Raw genomic sequence first — 16,380 nt, 5'->3', positions numbered from 1 at the left:
TGGTGCAGTATTTTGACCATTTTTGGGTCTTTTTTTTTCCTACATTATTCACGCAGCCATTCAGCCAAGGGATGATACACTCCTGGTATTGTGACATGATGGGCTTTGACAAAACTGTCACCATCTGGGTGAAATTTCAGCTCCCTTGTGTCTTCTTTCATTGATTTCCCTGTGAAATGCGTGATTGAATTGGACAATATACCGCACAAGGTCTAAAGTTACAAGCAAGCATTAGAAGAGTGTCGAGTCATTGTTTTTGTCAAGTTAGGGTTTGAAAACAGATTTTAAATAACGTTTGTTGGGGTTAAAACAATTTTGTTCACCTTCTCTTAAGGTGAAAGCGAGGTTATGGTTATGTTGCAAGCGGCATTCGACGTTTTCCATTGCAAGATTGCCCAATGACAAAAGTATCATACGGTCGTCTTAGTTGCATATTTTTTCTCATTACAGGCAGGAGACAGGAAATTCACATCGGCAATTATTCTTATCCACACAGGCAAAAAAATCGCTATGTCTTTGGCGCTGGATCTGAAAAGTCCGCCAGGCGAAGGTTCATGAATAGTCAACAAGCAGTCAGTCAGTCACTGAATATTTTAGTGGACTGCGCTTGTGATGTGAACACTCGGTTGTGTACTTTTCGGTCCCTAGCTGGATCTAAACAGCTTGTCCAATATGAAGGAATACACGCTATGGAGAACAAACTTATTTCAACTGTCACAAAAGCGAAATAACACAAAAGCAACACAGCACGCCCAGATTAGCATTCCGATACAAGCGTTTGCGACATCGGGAATGAGCGGTCTTTACGCATTAAAAAAAAAAACAAAACAAAAAAACACTGTGTCACTGTCAAATCGGTTGTGGGAATGGACAGGCTCGCGTTGTAAACAGCGAGACCATTCAGGGCACGCGTGCCGCACACAAAGACGGCCCGATTGGCCTGTCAATCACGTTCGGCTCACCTGTCGCCGCCAGTGACGCGGCGACGGACAGCGCTGACCTTCAGCGACGACAATAAAGACGTTCAACCTCGGGGCCATTGGATTTACCCTGCAGATTTAAGGGACATCATTTTTAATGTCTGTAACGTCCTCCAATGGACTATTTTTACATGATTAATACATTTAATGATGTATGCCTCCAACATACCATTTACTTCCTATTAAATGGTTACAAACTATATTTACATCATTTGCATTGTCTGCGCGTGTAATTTACAATATTTACCGAATATCTTTATTGTATGTACCATCTTTTTACATAATATCTGATGTCACATCCTGTGTCTTATAGTCCAGTCCGGCCTTTACGTGACAAAAACAACTTCTCTTTTTGGTCGGTACGGTTTATAATCCGTTGCGGTTTATAATCCGAAAAATACGGTATATTCAACATAATACATACTGCATGGACACATACCACGCATCTTTATTTCTTCCTTTTTGTTCATCTCTTGCTTTGGAGTCCGGACAAGTAAGGGTGCAAAAATCATTTTCTTTCCATCCAAACCCCCATGAGATAAAAATAATGCAGCGTCTTGTTTTTCTTTTTCTTCTTCTACTTGCTGTCCTCTCAGCGGGCTCATTAAATAAGTCACCTGTATGACGGCCGCCGCGGCAATTTCAATCAAGTTTTGGCGGCAGACTGGCAGGCCTCCTTCTGGGCTGCTGTGACAATATATGCAGCGTGATGGAATACATAGTGCCTTATATAAATCAAATGAAAAAAAAAATTCTATAAAGTGATGGAATGGAGTGGTTGGCAGTCGTACCTGCGAAGGAATCAGGAGTGTCCACTTTTAGTCTTGCTGGTGGGGGGGGCGGAGGTAAACCGTGGACCCCTGCGGGTGACGGGTTGCACCGTGCTGTCATTCCCGAAGCGGCTGTCAGTCAAGGAGGCGGCGAGCGACGGACGGGACATTCCGAGCGCTGGAAAATGAGCCGGCACCTGTCTTGACGCCTGCCGCGTCGCCTTGCGGGACGCTTCATTGGGAACACCTGCATGTGTCAAAAAAAGTTCTCAGAAAAGAGCCACAAAAAAAAAAAAAAAAATCGGCCTTATGTGGAGGAAAGCCGGGTACGGAGCAGATGCGCTAAAACCCTCGCCTCGTGATGACAAACGTACGATTGTTTACTTTGGCCAGAGTACACAAACAACCTTTGTTTTAGCCGCTTAGCTTAGCTTAAAAGTTGAAAGGCAAGATGCGCAGTGGGCTTTCAAAAACAACAAACAAACTGCTGCTGAATATTGAGCTACTTTGTGATCACAAACAAACAGCCTGGGAATGACAAACAAACTTGGAGAAATGAATGCAAAAATGATCACGTTTCAGATACTTTCAAACTTCAAAGGCAGAAAAGCAATCAATAGACGACGACAAATGAGTCACATGACCACGAATGTATAACCATTTATAGTTGTGTGGAAAAGGATACAAAAATGCCCATAATTTAAGCAATCAGCCTAAAATGGCTAATTGCAAGATTAGCATTATCAAACTAGCAACGTACTGCTTAAAGGTCAGCCATTTAAAAAAAATAAAATACAATTGTTCACCTATGTTTGGAGCCATAAGAACAAAATTATCCAACTATTCCCGATGTTTACCTTTATTTCGAAGATATGTGCATTGCAGATTAAAATGAACAATCCACTGTAACCACAAAAATGCAATTCCATTTAAAGCAGACACTTTGTAGTATGTAACACAGTTGCATTAGTTGTTTAGTCACTAAACATTCAAATACAGTAAAACCTCCAAAAGCAAGACGACACACAGTGTAGCTAGCAGAAAAACTAAAAAAATTTTAATCATAGAACTCATAGGTAACATAAAGTAGCTGCGTTAGAAAAGCCAGTAATGTTTACAATCCAAATAAAAACGTCAAAAACCCAAAGTACATAAATCAAAACGTCACAAATAAAATTGCAGGTCCAGCAACTTAAAATAGTCGTCGTTACATAAGGACTTTTGTACTATTAACTCGTTCAATGCCAGGGACGTATTTTCACGTATTTTAAGAGTCAGGAAATTCAATCCCAGATACCTAAGTATGGGTTTAATATTTTAGTTCTGTATCTGGAAATGAATGTACTTAAGTATCTATTTAATACACACGTGTCTGGGATTTACTGACAAGACTCTTAAAAAAAAAAAAAAAAAACGTGAAAATACGTCCTTGGCGTTGAATGAGTTCATATTCAGACTAGTACTAGTTCCCCCCGATCTCCTTGCCTTTTTCTTGACCTCACTTAGTTATTGTAGCAATATTTGGTGTTTATAATGGAACATGCTACTTTTTTTTTTCTTTTTTTGCTCCACTTCCTTTTCATTCCCTTTTGTGCGTCCTTGTTATGCTGGCCCACTGCGCTCCAACATAAACACAGAATAATACAGCGATTTACCCAAAGACTTTATTCAGTTTGTCAGGAAACATTGACTTTTGCTGCCAATGTTTTGTTTACTTGATTACATAGAGGTAGGCGCTTTTATTCCAATACATTACTGTGTGTACAGTACGTGATTGCATTGGTATTGTTTGTCAAGTAATGCAATATTGAATCATGACTCACTCTGTGATCCCTTACCGCCGGCCCCGATGTTCAAGCAACACACCACTGAAAAAAAAAAATATGTCTAGAAGATATATGTATTCATCATATAATTATTATATAAGATATATTTACTCCTAAAAATCTCTGATTTCATTGTCTTTTTTCAAGAAAGGGAAAGATAACCGAAAGCTAGCTAGCTAGCTAGCTAGCTCGTGTAAATGCTGTTTTTTTTCCCCTAAATCGTCTTGACAAAAGAACTATTAACTGATACTTACAAACAACAATGTTCCAAGTTTCAAGCGAAACATCCCACTACTGTATTTTCCGCACTATAAGGCGCACCGGAAGATAAGGCGCACCCTCAATTAATGACATATTCTAAAACTTTTTCAATCAAAATATAGTAATACTCAAAGTGCCGTATTTTCCATATTAACCGTATATATAAGGCGCACCTGCCTATAAGGCGCATCATCAGCTTTTTAAAAAAAATTATGGCTTTTAGGTGCGCCTTATAGTGCGGAAAATACGGTACATATGTGTTTTACTGCAGTTTTTGATACGTATTTATTGATTTTTGGAGTGCGGGGCTTGCTGCGGGAGAAGGTAAAAGCCAACTAATTAGTTTGCCGCGCGGCGAGCGCACCCCCATCCATCGGTTTTATTTAGACGTGTCCTTCATTAGGCGGGCTACGGGGGGGATTGCAGCCAAGATTCATCCACAATGGTGGGTAGGGAACCTGCTGATAGTAGCAGAGACAGTCTTGAGATTCATGCTGTCATGCTAAGATCGCATGCTGGGTGAACAACTACAACGTAACCACCAGGAACCGACTGAACACACAGCTGAATGAACTGAGACATTTACGCATTTATGAAAATAGACTCCCCGCCGTGGTCCAATTTTAACGTAGAGAAAGTGAAAACACTTTATCAATGGCGAGGAAATTGTTTTTATTGAGTCTCCCGTTTAAAGTTGAATCCAACTTGACTGGGCTTCGATTGCGTTCCGCTTCTTTGTCTGCTCGCCGACCGATCGTTTCATTCAATTTTGTAGTTTGGGAAAGTGGAGCACAAGAATTATAACGGCTAATCACAGCAAGTTTATACACACTTAAGAAAAAATACTATAGCAGTGGTTCTTTATGTTCTGCTGAGTAACATTAGCAGAGATGCTAACTTCAATCTGTTTTATACTCATTTTTATGACTTGCACAAATTATCCGCAAATTTACACAATCACGGCTTTTCATCGTTTTTTTTGCTGTTAATGGGAACTGGAAAACCCTCGTGATAAGTGAATTCCGAAAAGTACATTGACACTGTAAATACATAAATCAAGTGTAAGAAATGTGTTTGATGAAACCTTACCTACCTTTCGTTCCCATGCCCAGGAATCTCCTAGCCATAGTCAGAGGTTGAAAAGGCACAAACTTTTTTTTTCATTTGCAACGCATAGTGCGCTGAAGCGTGGTAAGCGGCCGCTAACACTCCCAGCAGCCCCTAACCCTCCACCCCGCCCACTCCCTGCAATGCAAGTTTGTACAAATGCAGATTTCACTAGGTTGAGACTAACTTTAGACAAACGTTTTGCTCATGAACTGTATGTTCTTTGTGTACCAAAAAGGTAAACTCAACCTTATCTTGAGTGTAGTTTTCAAAAGATGTCTCTATCTCTCCCCGAAAGGTTTTTACAGATAATGACCATATTCGCATGTGTGTTACTCTCCCAGCAAGATAAAGTTGTTTTGCAACTTCAGCTCAACCCTTGGTGTACTTTAATTGCAAGACAATTCCTGTCCATGTAAAATGATGAAGAGTGGTTAAGTTTTAAGCAAAAGCGTATTTGTCGGCGGCACAACAAGATCGATTAATAACAGGCTGTTAGACTGCTTCAGACTCCACAATAGAACTGAGGGTAGGAATGCTATTGCCGTACATCAGGCTGGTCTTTTGAATTAAAACAAATAAAAAAATAACGCAAAGCACTGAAGTGAAGCGGTTCCAAATTCCTCTTCTGCAGCCAATCATTATCGCACTGACGTGTTTCTCACTACTTTTCAAAAAGGCTAAGGGCGTTCATTTCAATTTTAATTATTTTATCTTTGGCGTTTCTTTACTTGTTTTTTCAACTAAAATCAAGACTGGGAAACAGCACAAGAAATGTCTGACAGTCCTAATGGAATCCCAATTCAAATGATTGCGCCTTGTTTGTGTTGAGTCTGGGCGCCATGATGAAACAACCCCGCCGCTAATTATCACCTCATTGCAACTTAAATGCTTATTTTTTTGGGGCTTAAAATGAGCTCTGATGGAGGAAAAGTCAACAACATTGCTCCGCTGGCGTGTTGCATATCAACGCTCCTTAGTTTGGGGGATTGCAAGTACTTAGGCTGCTGTTTACCCAACCGAAAAGAATTTGTGTATAAAGGACAAGAATCCTACTCAAAAGATTCAAGGTAGGATTTATTTGTTGCTTTTTGTCAACATTCAGTCACAATTTTTTACCGATTTCCAACTGTGTTTAATTTCCAAAGAGTCAGCGCAAGACCCGATTGATTTTGTATGATATTTGAACCAAGATTTGCTGACACCCAAAAAGTTTTCAACAATAAGTCATGACCTGTCGGCTAAAAAGTCAGGAATGAAGAACTTCCTTGTTCGGCGCAAACAACTTTTCAGAGTTGGTATTAGAAATAAGAGCAAGACCCTATTGATTTTGGAAGAAGTTGCGCCGATGTAGACAAAACCTTTGGACGGAAAGCCGTGACCCATCTGCCTAAGTCAGGAATATGCAAAGCTCGTATCAACTTTTTTTTTCCCAACTCGTCACATGATATTAGGTAGGCGTGTCTATCATGAGCAGACCCACGAAAATCAGTTTTCTTCCTTCAAAATCGTTTTTTTTATTGTTTTTTTTGTGGGGGGTGTTTGTTTGATGGCTGCCAAAATTAAAACACTTTGGAAATCAGACTGTATTTAACTCTCATGCAGTATTTGGTCCAATCCTTTGATCTTTAAATCAAGGAAATTTCACATAAAAAATAAAACGTTGAAAAAAGACACAAGGGAGCAGAAATTTCGCCCAGATGCTAACAAAAAGTCAAAATTCCACATGGCACGATGACACAATCACACTACCAGGAGTGTGCAATTCTTTGAGATTTACATTAAAAGCTTTTCAATTCAAAGGTAAAACTTTAAAAGAAGACACGAGGGAGCTGAAATTTCACCCTGATGGTGACAAAATATCAAAATTCCACATGGCACTACCACTTAGTTATCACACTACCAGGAGTGTGCAATTCCTTGAGATTTACATTAAAAGCTTTTCATATCAAAGGTTAAACTTTAAAAGAAGACGAGGGAGCTGAAATTTCACCCAGATGGGGACAAAATATCAAAATTCCACATGGCACTACCACTTAGTTATCACACTACCAGGAGTGTGCAATCCCTTGATCTTTACATTAAATGCATTTCATTACAAAGGGAAAACATTGAAAAGGATACTAGGGGAGCTGAAATTTCACCCAGATGCTGACAAGGTGTCAAAATTCCATATGGCGCGGCCACTTAATAATCACACTACCAGGAGTGTGCAATCCCTTTAGCTTTATGTTAAAGGCTTTTCATATTAACGGTAAAACATTAAAAGAAGACAGTAGGGAGCTGAAATTTCACCCAGATGCTGACAAGATGTCAAAATTCCACGTGGCAGGACCTCTTAGTTATCACAGTACCAGGACTGGGCAACCCTTGATCTTAACATGAAAGGCATTTCAAATCAAAGGGAAAACATTAAAAGAAGATACTAAGGAGCTGAAATTTCACCCAGATGCTTACAAGATGTCAAAATCCCTCATTGCGAGACCACTTAGTTAACGCACAACCAGGAAAGTGCCATCCCTTGGCTAAAATATTGTGAGAATGATGTGGAAGAAAATGACCAAATATGATCCAAATATTTCACAAGGGTTAAAATGCTGTTGTTTTGATTTCCTTGTAATCTTGCAGCTTGTGTATGTGCGCGTTTGTGTAGAATTCTGCCGTTGTCATTGTGATGGTCTTATTGGAAGATTTGTTGTTGATCCAGCGCTCACGGGCTTCATTGTATTCCTCAATGCATGAATTCAAGAAGAAAAAGCGGCAGCTTATTATGCCGAATATGCTGCGCTCAACACTCCATCACTGAGGAGGTTTTCTTTTTTTTTCCTTTTACTATTTATTTTTTTTTAGCTGCCTTTATGGGTCGTTTGGGAAATTAAATGAGCTTGAACACTGAATCATATAAGAGAACAAAAAAAAAAGAAGACAATTACGGTGAAATGAATGGAGCATTGATTGGTTTACTTTGCTATACAATCACTTTTATTTTCTTTCACTTTCCGCTGTCTCTTTTATAGCCTTGGCTGTCGAGCTCAGGATGTTAATGCCCGCGCGTGTGCGCGCATGAAAAAGGTGAAAGTGTAGCATATCCTTGCTAAAGGTTAGCTCGCAGATTTACACAGCGCCCTTGAGCAGTTTTTTTTTTTTTTTTACATTTGAGTTACTTCGATTGAATGTCCCTGCCGGGCCTTGAAATATAACCCGAGATGTTATATATTTATTTATTTTTAGAATGTTTTGAAGCCAGCTGCATGCAGTTCACATCGATTTTCACTCATTTACCTCTATTGCCCCCACCTGAGCTTATCAGCAACAAATAAACCAGCAACAACCCACTTTTTTGCATCCATGCATACATGAAGGATGTTATTAGGTATTTGGTCATTGTATTAGGTATCATTATTAATGATAACGCTAACATTAACAGTTTACACTTTAGCTAATTGCAAAGAAAAAATCTTGAATACAAAGTGGTAAGGCAGAATGGTATTGATTGATAAAAATTTTATATCATATTTTGTTAATCAGAAAGTGTGAGTGCAGACAGCATTAAGGCAGATTGGTAAGGGTTTTATGCCATTCCTTCGTAGCATTTCCACCGAGTCTTGTGAAAACGCTAACATTTAAAAAATTAGCATGCTAGCATGCAACACAATGGCAAACTAAAAAGCATTTTAGTTTTGTGCGCTGTTATCGGCACTATAATTAATATCTATACTAATTAATCAAAATGCTAACAAAAAACATTGTTATCTGATTTATTAAACCGCTAAAAAAAAGTTCATTGTTTAATCGAGTTATTTTATGAATAGGAACTGATTAAATGATAAAACAAGCAAATTATATGCCAACAAAAACAAGCAGTTTAAATGCTAACGTGTAACTTTGATTCACCGAGTCTTGTTAAAATGCTAACATTTAAAGAATTAGCATGCTAGCATGCAACACTAAGGCAAATTAAAAAGCATTTTAGTTTTGTGCACTGTTAACGGCACTATAATTAATATCTATTGTAATGAACCAAAATACTATCAAGATAACAGTTGGTGTGCTAACAAATGACATAGTTATCTGATTTAAGACACCGCTAAACGATATAGGAATTTTCCAACGAGCGTTGTAATTGAGTTATTTTATAAATAAGAACTGATTAAATGACAAAAACAAGCAGTTTATATGCCAACAAAAACAAGCAGTTTAAATGCTAACGTGTAACTTAAATTCAGTGACACGTCTTAAATGTTAACATTTGAAATGCTAACAGAGACCGAGAAAGCAACATGAGTACTGAAAGTGCAAAAGCAGTTCACAAGATAGTTTTTCATCCTGTCCTGTTTTAAGGCCGTTTTAAAATGCTAATAAAACTACGTACATGCTAACATGCTAGCATTTGATATCCTAACTAATTTAAACCGCGCGTATTTCTCTTTGTGATGGAGGGAAAAAAATGTCTATTTCTCCTGCGGTGTGCAGGTTGCCAGCTACTATACGTAAAACTTGTGAGGTGAAAAGAAACGAGCAAAGGTAGCGATTAGCCAGCCGCCAGGCTACGAGCCTCATGGGAAGGGCAGAACACCTCACAGGAGACGAGCTCGCGGCGTGTGTACGGCGATACGGCTGACAGCGTGTTATATGTACGGTGTGTGTGTAGCGTGCTAGCATGAGCATCACCTGGCCTCACTGTGAGCATCTCTGTGGGACGAGCCAAACATCAGCAAAAAGCATGTCAACTTTCATGCTGACACGCAACAAAAAGCATTACCCATAATGCTTTGCAATGTATTCCTTGCTGATAGAGAACGTTTTGGACCCCACAAAAGATGGCAAAATAACAAGAGTGAGGGAACACAATAGACAAAATAGCCAACAGATTGTACTTTTTGTGCTTAAAGGGCTTTTGAAGTTTAAAAATAAAAAGGACAATAGTCCAACTAGAACATTTGTAATATTGACTTTCCCTTCAAGATTATTTTAGTGTTTAAAATAATGATAATGGGATTTTACCTTTTCTTTTCCTTACCCGTGAAATTCCCCTCCATCATTGTTTCATCACTCGGCATTATGTCAAATCCTCATCAATCTTTTTCTGCATTTTACGCTGCTCTTTTGCAATATGTTAGCATGACGTTAGCATTCATGCACCAGCTGTTAGCATGTTTGCATCTCTCTGATTTTTATTAGAACTACGTCGTTGCTGACCAGAGGGCATGATTCAAAATGCTCAGCAATTAACCCGAGTGCTCTTCGTTTATAGAGGGTTTTTGTAGCGTAAAACGTTCGCTTTGTTTGTCCTTTTGTTGTTGCAGTGTTCTAACTGGAGGCCATTCATTTCACATGGCGGCTTTCTGCCTGTTTGTCTTTATCATTTATGCATGATTTCAGACTTTTTTTTCCATATTTTTGCCCTCACCTATACTCAAGTTACCTTCAGGATTTATTCTAATATATATATATATATATATATATATATATATATATATGTAAATATATGTTTGTATTTTTAAGAAGAGAAAACAGACAAACAGATGGCGAGGCAGACAAGGTGTACTAAATTAATCACAACGTTTTTAGCATTTATTTTGGAGCTGTACGTGACAGCCCTTTCAAACATCAAAATATGCCGGGTTAGCTTTTTACGCGTCAACGCGCGCATAAACGGCAGCTTTCCAGCAGTTCCCCAAAGGAGAACCGTGGTCCTCCCGGGGCCCGTCGCTCCCGGACAATGCATCCATTTTTCAGCTGCAGCCTGGGGGGGGGTCACCCACCGCACACATACTTGGAATCCGCTAAATACGTTAGCGTTACACTCGGTTAGCAACCGGCGTACCCAAGTGGATGCTTTATGTTAGCATAACCGCTTCCGAAGTTGGGCCACCTTTTTACAGGCGGAGAGGTCGCGCAAATAGACTCGTTATTTTCATGAATTAATTCTCGATGAATTAATTCTTGATGAATTCTCACCGGAGGGCAAACATTTGTACCTGCCGCCGTTCTCATTAATGAGCTTTAATTGACTGAGGCCGCACACGTATACACTCTTTTACTCACGCACACACACACACGCATAGAGTTGCCCCCGGGAGTGTCCTCTGGCTCGAGCGACGCCCTATATGCAAATGAGCAGCCTCATTATACACTAATTCCTTGCTAGCCGCTGCACGGGAAGCTGGCGAACAATCTCACGTTTGACGTAGGCGTGTTGAGTCATGTCATTTTATACGAGGGTCTTTCTTTGGGGGCGGTTACCTCAACTGACAGCTCAGGTGTCCTGAAAGAACCTTCAAGCGTTTTGACGGATTCTACAGCTGAATGTGCGTTAATTATGCACTCAGCTGCTTAAACATGTTAATTACATGAAATGTGAGGCCAGCGCCGTGTCAGTTTTCGCAACGCCCCCAGCACATATGCTACGTCTGCCGTGATGCGTGAATGCTGCTTTGTGGGAATGTTTACCGTACTGCAGCTTAGTAGGGGACCTTCTCTGCCCTAAATCGAATTTGCCTGTTTGAAAAGCCCCACACTCAAAATCACTTCAGAATCGAAAAGAAAGTGAAAGAAAGTTTTGGTTTCTCATTTTTGGGGTATTCATTTAACTCTAAAAAGTTTGGGTAAATTAATGACCCATGAAAGAACCTTTAAATTTGGTTACTTTGTCCAAAACTTGTTTGCTTTATGTAACCCATTTTTTGTTTTTGAGGTTTAAAACAACAAAAAAACGTTGTTGTTTTTTGTTATAAACTTTTTGGGTTAAATTAATAACCCCAAGAAAATCTAACCCAACCTTTTGGACTATTCATTCAACCCAGGGTCAAATGAAAAACTCACAACCTCTAAAATTGTTTTTTTGCACAAAAAAACTCAATTTGGGTTTTTTAGTATTCATTCATTTGACTCAACTTTTCTTATTTATTCAACCCAAAAGTTATTTAATGAGTTATTTACTTTAGCCTAAATAGATGGCTTGTGTAGCATGTATGTACACAACAATCGAAAACTGGATTGGGTTTTTGCACAGAACACCACAAAAATTGAGTTGTTTTATACAAACAACCCAAGAATTTGGGAGGTTAGATGAATAACCCATAAAACAATCCCAAAAGTGGAAATTTCTGCAAACCACAAAAAAGTTTTGTCTAAACATCCGAAATGTTTGGTTTAATTATCCAATGCAACTTTTTTTTTTTAATTTGAATACAGAACAGCTTTATTTATTTGACCCAGCTTTATAGGTTGAATGAATAACTCCCCAAATCCTTTGCCAAATTTTCAGGGCTATTCATTTAATCAAAAGTTAGGTCAAATGCATAAATAAGCTAGCTATAAACACATAAACCTAAAATGTCATTATTTTATGATCTACTCGTTTTTGACCCAACTTTTTGGATTATTTATTCAACCAACAGTTGGGCGGACTAACCCAAAAAGTTAGGTCAAAAAAAATAACCCATCTGCCTATTTTATGTAAACTGGGCGAATTAAATGGCTTTAAACACTAATACCCTAGCAAAAATAGTTTTTTTATTTAAGGCCAAGAAGTTAAAAAAAAAAGTAAATAAATAAATTGTTATAGTTTAATGCAAAACCACACCATTTTTGGGTTGTTTTAGAGATTATCAATTCGATCCAACTAAAAACCCCAAAAGTCCTTTTTTTTATCGATTTGGGTCATTTTTTAAATGAACATTGATCATGTACTACTGTACACCCCCAAAAAAATAGATAGATATATATTGTATGCATCAGGTTCACTCTGTGGCTCTTCAGTAGCTTAACTTACAGTGTATCACTTGTAATGGACTTTCTAATGAGCGCAACCAGTAGAGATACTCATCAGTGATCAATGTTGGCCTCTCGACTTCCTCGCCGCCTGGCCGGCGTCTTTTGGAGAGCGAGGCCGTCCCAAGTGTCCCTGCTCTCACTCCCGTGCGTTTTTTTTTTTTTTTTCCCTTTACTCGTATCGTTATAAATATGTATCCACTTGCCACAAGTCAGAGCTGAAGTGAAGTGCCAGCCGGTGAATATGCATGGCAGTTATGAATATTTATTGTTGACTTATTGAGATGTGTCATGCACCCTTGAAGGGCAGCATATGCCTTCACTTTTTCCGTGTCTGAGTGTTTGTCTTAGACTGTTTATTCCTTCGTCTCAATAATTGCATATATTCAAAGCCGCTTTGCAACTTAAGCGTTTCGCAGTCACGATTTCAAACAATGTAAATTCCAGAACTGGTTGTTACAAATATACGCGTATAGATTTTAATGTTGAAGGAGTACTGGTTGCGGGTCATTGTTCTAAACGGTTCTATGTTTGGAATCATACAGTGGTTCATGTTTAGTGTTAGTCAGAAATCCCGGAGTGGATTCCGTCAGTTTGAATGCACTGTCTTTCCGTCATATAGTCGTTAAAGTGTACTGGAAACACATTTACGGTAAAAATACGATGAAAAATATATGTACTAAAATGTATGAATCGATTGTACTGTATAGTTAAAACGATTTCATCATTGATAACATTTAAAAATCAAATGGATATGTTTTTATTCATTATACCTCTTGGAGTTGAGTATTTTGACTCACAAAATAGTGGTGACTCGCAAATAGATGTGCATTTTAGAAAATGAATAAATGAATATCAAAAACTAACTTCTTTGGGAAAAAATGTAAAATCGGGCATTTATAAATGCATCAAATTTAATTGAGCAAAACCTTGAGCCACTTTGAATCAAAGCCATGTAAACACAAAAAAAGCATGGCGACCAGATGATTAACTCATTCACTGCCATCGACGGTTATAGACGCTAAAGTTCCGTTTCTACTGGGCTGGCAGTGAATGAGTTAATAGCAAAGAATATTTCCTTTTCTAGAGCTAGAAATACATACTCAAAATATGTTTTTTCAATAATATATTCTATGTGCCTCCTATTGGTCTAAAAATGGCATTATGGTTGAATTGAACAGCAAATTTCACCCATTTTTTTCCATTTCTCTAAAACTGGCTGGCATTTAATGAATTAAGGAATTGATTATTTTTTACTTCAGTAATTAGCTAATAGTTAACTATAAGTTAATAGTAATTAGTTATCTAAAGCAGTGGTTCTCAAAGTGGGGTCTGAGGACTCCCTGGGGTCCGTGATCTGACTGCAAGGGGTCCGTGAAAGAATTTGGGTAATTCAATTTAAAAAAAATGTTTATATGTGTTAATTTCATTTTATTTTTAAAATGGCACTTGTGTTCAGCATAAACAGTTTTTCTTTTTTTTTTGTTTCCACAAATAGTTGCAAATGGAGTCCTTGGAAAATTTACTTTCTAAAAGGGGTACCTGGTTCCAAAAAGTTTGAGAACCCCTAATCTAAAGTAATTCCTTTCTTTAGAACTTAATTACTTAAATTAAACAAATGTTTAGACCCTCCTTTAGCAAAATAACTGAAAAAATGTAAAAAGATTGGTAAATATACTGTAACTATCTGGGATTGAATGTCTGGACCTTTGAAAACAAGAAACGTAAAAATACGTCTTTGGGATTGAATGAGTTAACGATGAATAATTCAAGTGCTAAAAAATAGTGTTCATATTATATAAGGTCATTTGTGCTTTTGACTATATATGATCACAAAAATAAACCATAATACACAGCCGCGCTTCTCCACACCGCAACGTTTACAAATACACTTTTCACACATCGATTTTAAATTGAAGTCAAAAGATGTAAACGACTGCTCTCCCTTGCTTACATTCTCTTTATTATTATTCCATTTTTTTCCAAGTCGCTCTCTGCGCGCCTTCTCCCCCCTTCCTCCGAGCTTGTCACACCAAAGTGCCGGAGCAAAATATAAGCACAATAGATCATCCTGACAGTTTAATTTCGCCGCTTGATTATCAGTCAATTTGATAATTATATCATGCAGCCATCCAATTAATGGCTTCTATATTTACAATGATCATCAAGTGAGCTCTCTGCGGCGTTGGCGTCGTTCATCAGTGCTGAGATATGAGCATCTCCGGGGAGCTTGACAGCGCAGGCCCCTCCTTGATTGAGATGTTGAAAAAAAAAAAGGAAAAAAAAGTGCCTTGCTTCCGCTCAGATCTTGGACACTGTAACTGCGCGTCTTAGCCCGTCCTCTCAACGGCCAAGGCAAACAAGATGATTTTTTCTCGAGGATAAGTCGGATCCAGCCGGGACGCTTTCACATCGCGCTTCCCATCTGGAGCGTGTTTACATGAGTGCTATAATCACCCGACAAGCCGTTTTTTTTTTGTCTTTCCTCCAACGTGGCGAGTAAAAACGCGTGCTGAGATTGCGTACTTTGGAGATTACGAAGATCCTTACTGCAGTCGAAGCTTGAATTTCGCAAAGTCCCAATGAGAAGAAGGTTCACGTCACGATTTCATGTCAGTACTAAGGCGGTGATGGTTGGGAAAAGTGATCAATTGATTTCCACGGGATGGACACGTCGTTATCTCGAGTATTTTGGGTCAAGATGAAAGCTTGGAAAGCCATTTGTCTGGTTTCATATGCTTGTCATTCGGGTGAATTCTCTACAAGAAGGTTTTCGGGGGGGTTTTTTCATCCTAACGCCGTTGGGTATCTTTCATCGTTTATGGTTAATCGTCGGGTTTTACTGCCGAGATATGAAAACATGTCTTTTGCTTTTAAATCCATCCGTCAAGTCCACCTGGTTGAATTTTGGAAAGGAAGGAGATGCAAAACAAGGTGCTTACACTCTTTTATGTGAACTGATGTGGATTTAATGACATGAAAACTCAATGCTTTATCCTCCTGACATTCAACTTGTCCATTTGTGTATACTGTGATGGATAGTCTGTTTTTGGCCTATGTCTTTTGACTCCACATAATTCCAGAAACGTGCATGGTCGGTAAATTGGACACTTTGAAATGTCTCCAGTTGTATTTGAGAGAACGAATTATTCGATGGATGGATGGATGGATGGATGGATGGATGGAATTACTGGATGGATTTATAATGGATGAATGGATGGATGGGAATATTGGATGAATTGATGATAGATGGAATGATTGGATGGAATTATTGGATGGATTTATAATGGATGGATGGAAATATTGGATGGATTGATGATAGATGGAATGATTCGATGGTATTATTGGATGGATTTATAATGGATGGAATGATTGGATGGATGGATGGATGGATGGAATTATTGAATGGATGGAATTATTGAATGGATTTATAATGGATGGAGGGATGGATGGATGGATGGATGGAATTATTGGATGGATGGATGGATGGATGATGAATGGATGGATTGAATTATCGAATGTATGGATGGATGGATGGATGGATGGAATGATTGGATGGATTTATAATAGATGGAATGATTGGAATGATGGATGGATGGATGGATGGATGGAATTATTGGATGGATTTATAATGGATGGATGGAAATATTGGATGGATTG

General features: G+C 38.5%; 1 protein-coding gene and 1 long non-coding RNA gene across 6 annotated transcripts in view; one reads left to right on the top strand and one right to left on the bottom strand.

The window, feature by feature from the left end:
* The window catches only part of sdk2b (sidekick cell adhesion molecule 2b), a 233,371-nt gene that overhangs the window by 147,624 nt on the left and 69,367 nt on the right, over positions 1-16,380 (top strand). The gene's annotated exons all lie outside the window — the stretch shown is intronic.
* LOC148409659 (uncharacterized) lies at positions 1,532-9,701 on the bottom strand. The gene is made up of 3 exons (XR_015868304.1): positions 9,616-9,701; positions 1,772-1,997; positions 1,532-1,667 (listed from the first exon to the last, which is right to left on the bottom strand). It is a non-coding gene; the product is annotated as an uncharacterized LOC148409659 (long non-coding RNA).

Source organism: Hippichthys cyanospilos, chromosome 17 (assembly GCF_059441005.1).
Source record: "Hippichthys cyanospilos isolate Australia breed blue-spotted pipefish chromosome 17, RoL_Hcya_1.0, whole genome shotgun sequence".
Lineage (NCBI taxonomy): Eukaryota > Metazoa > Chordata > Actinopteri > Syngnathiformes > Syngnathidae > Hippichthys > Hippichthys cyanospilos.
The sequence above is the reverse complement of the archived record's forward strand: the minus strand, read 5'-3'. Positions and strand labels throughout refer to the sequence as shown.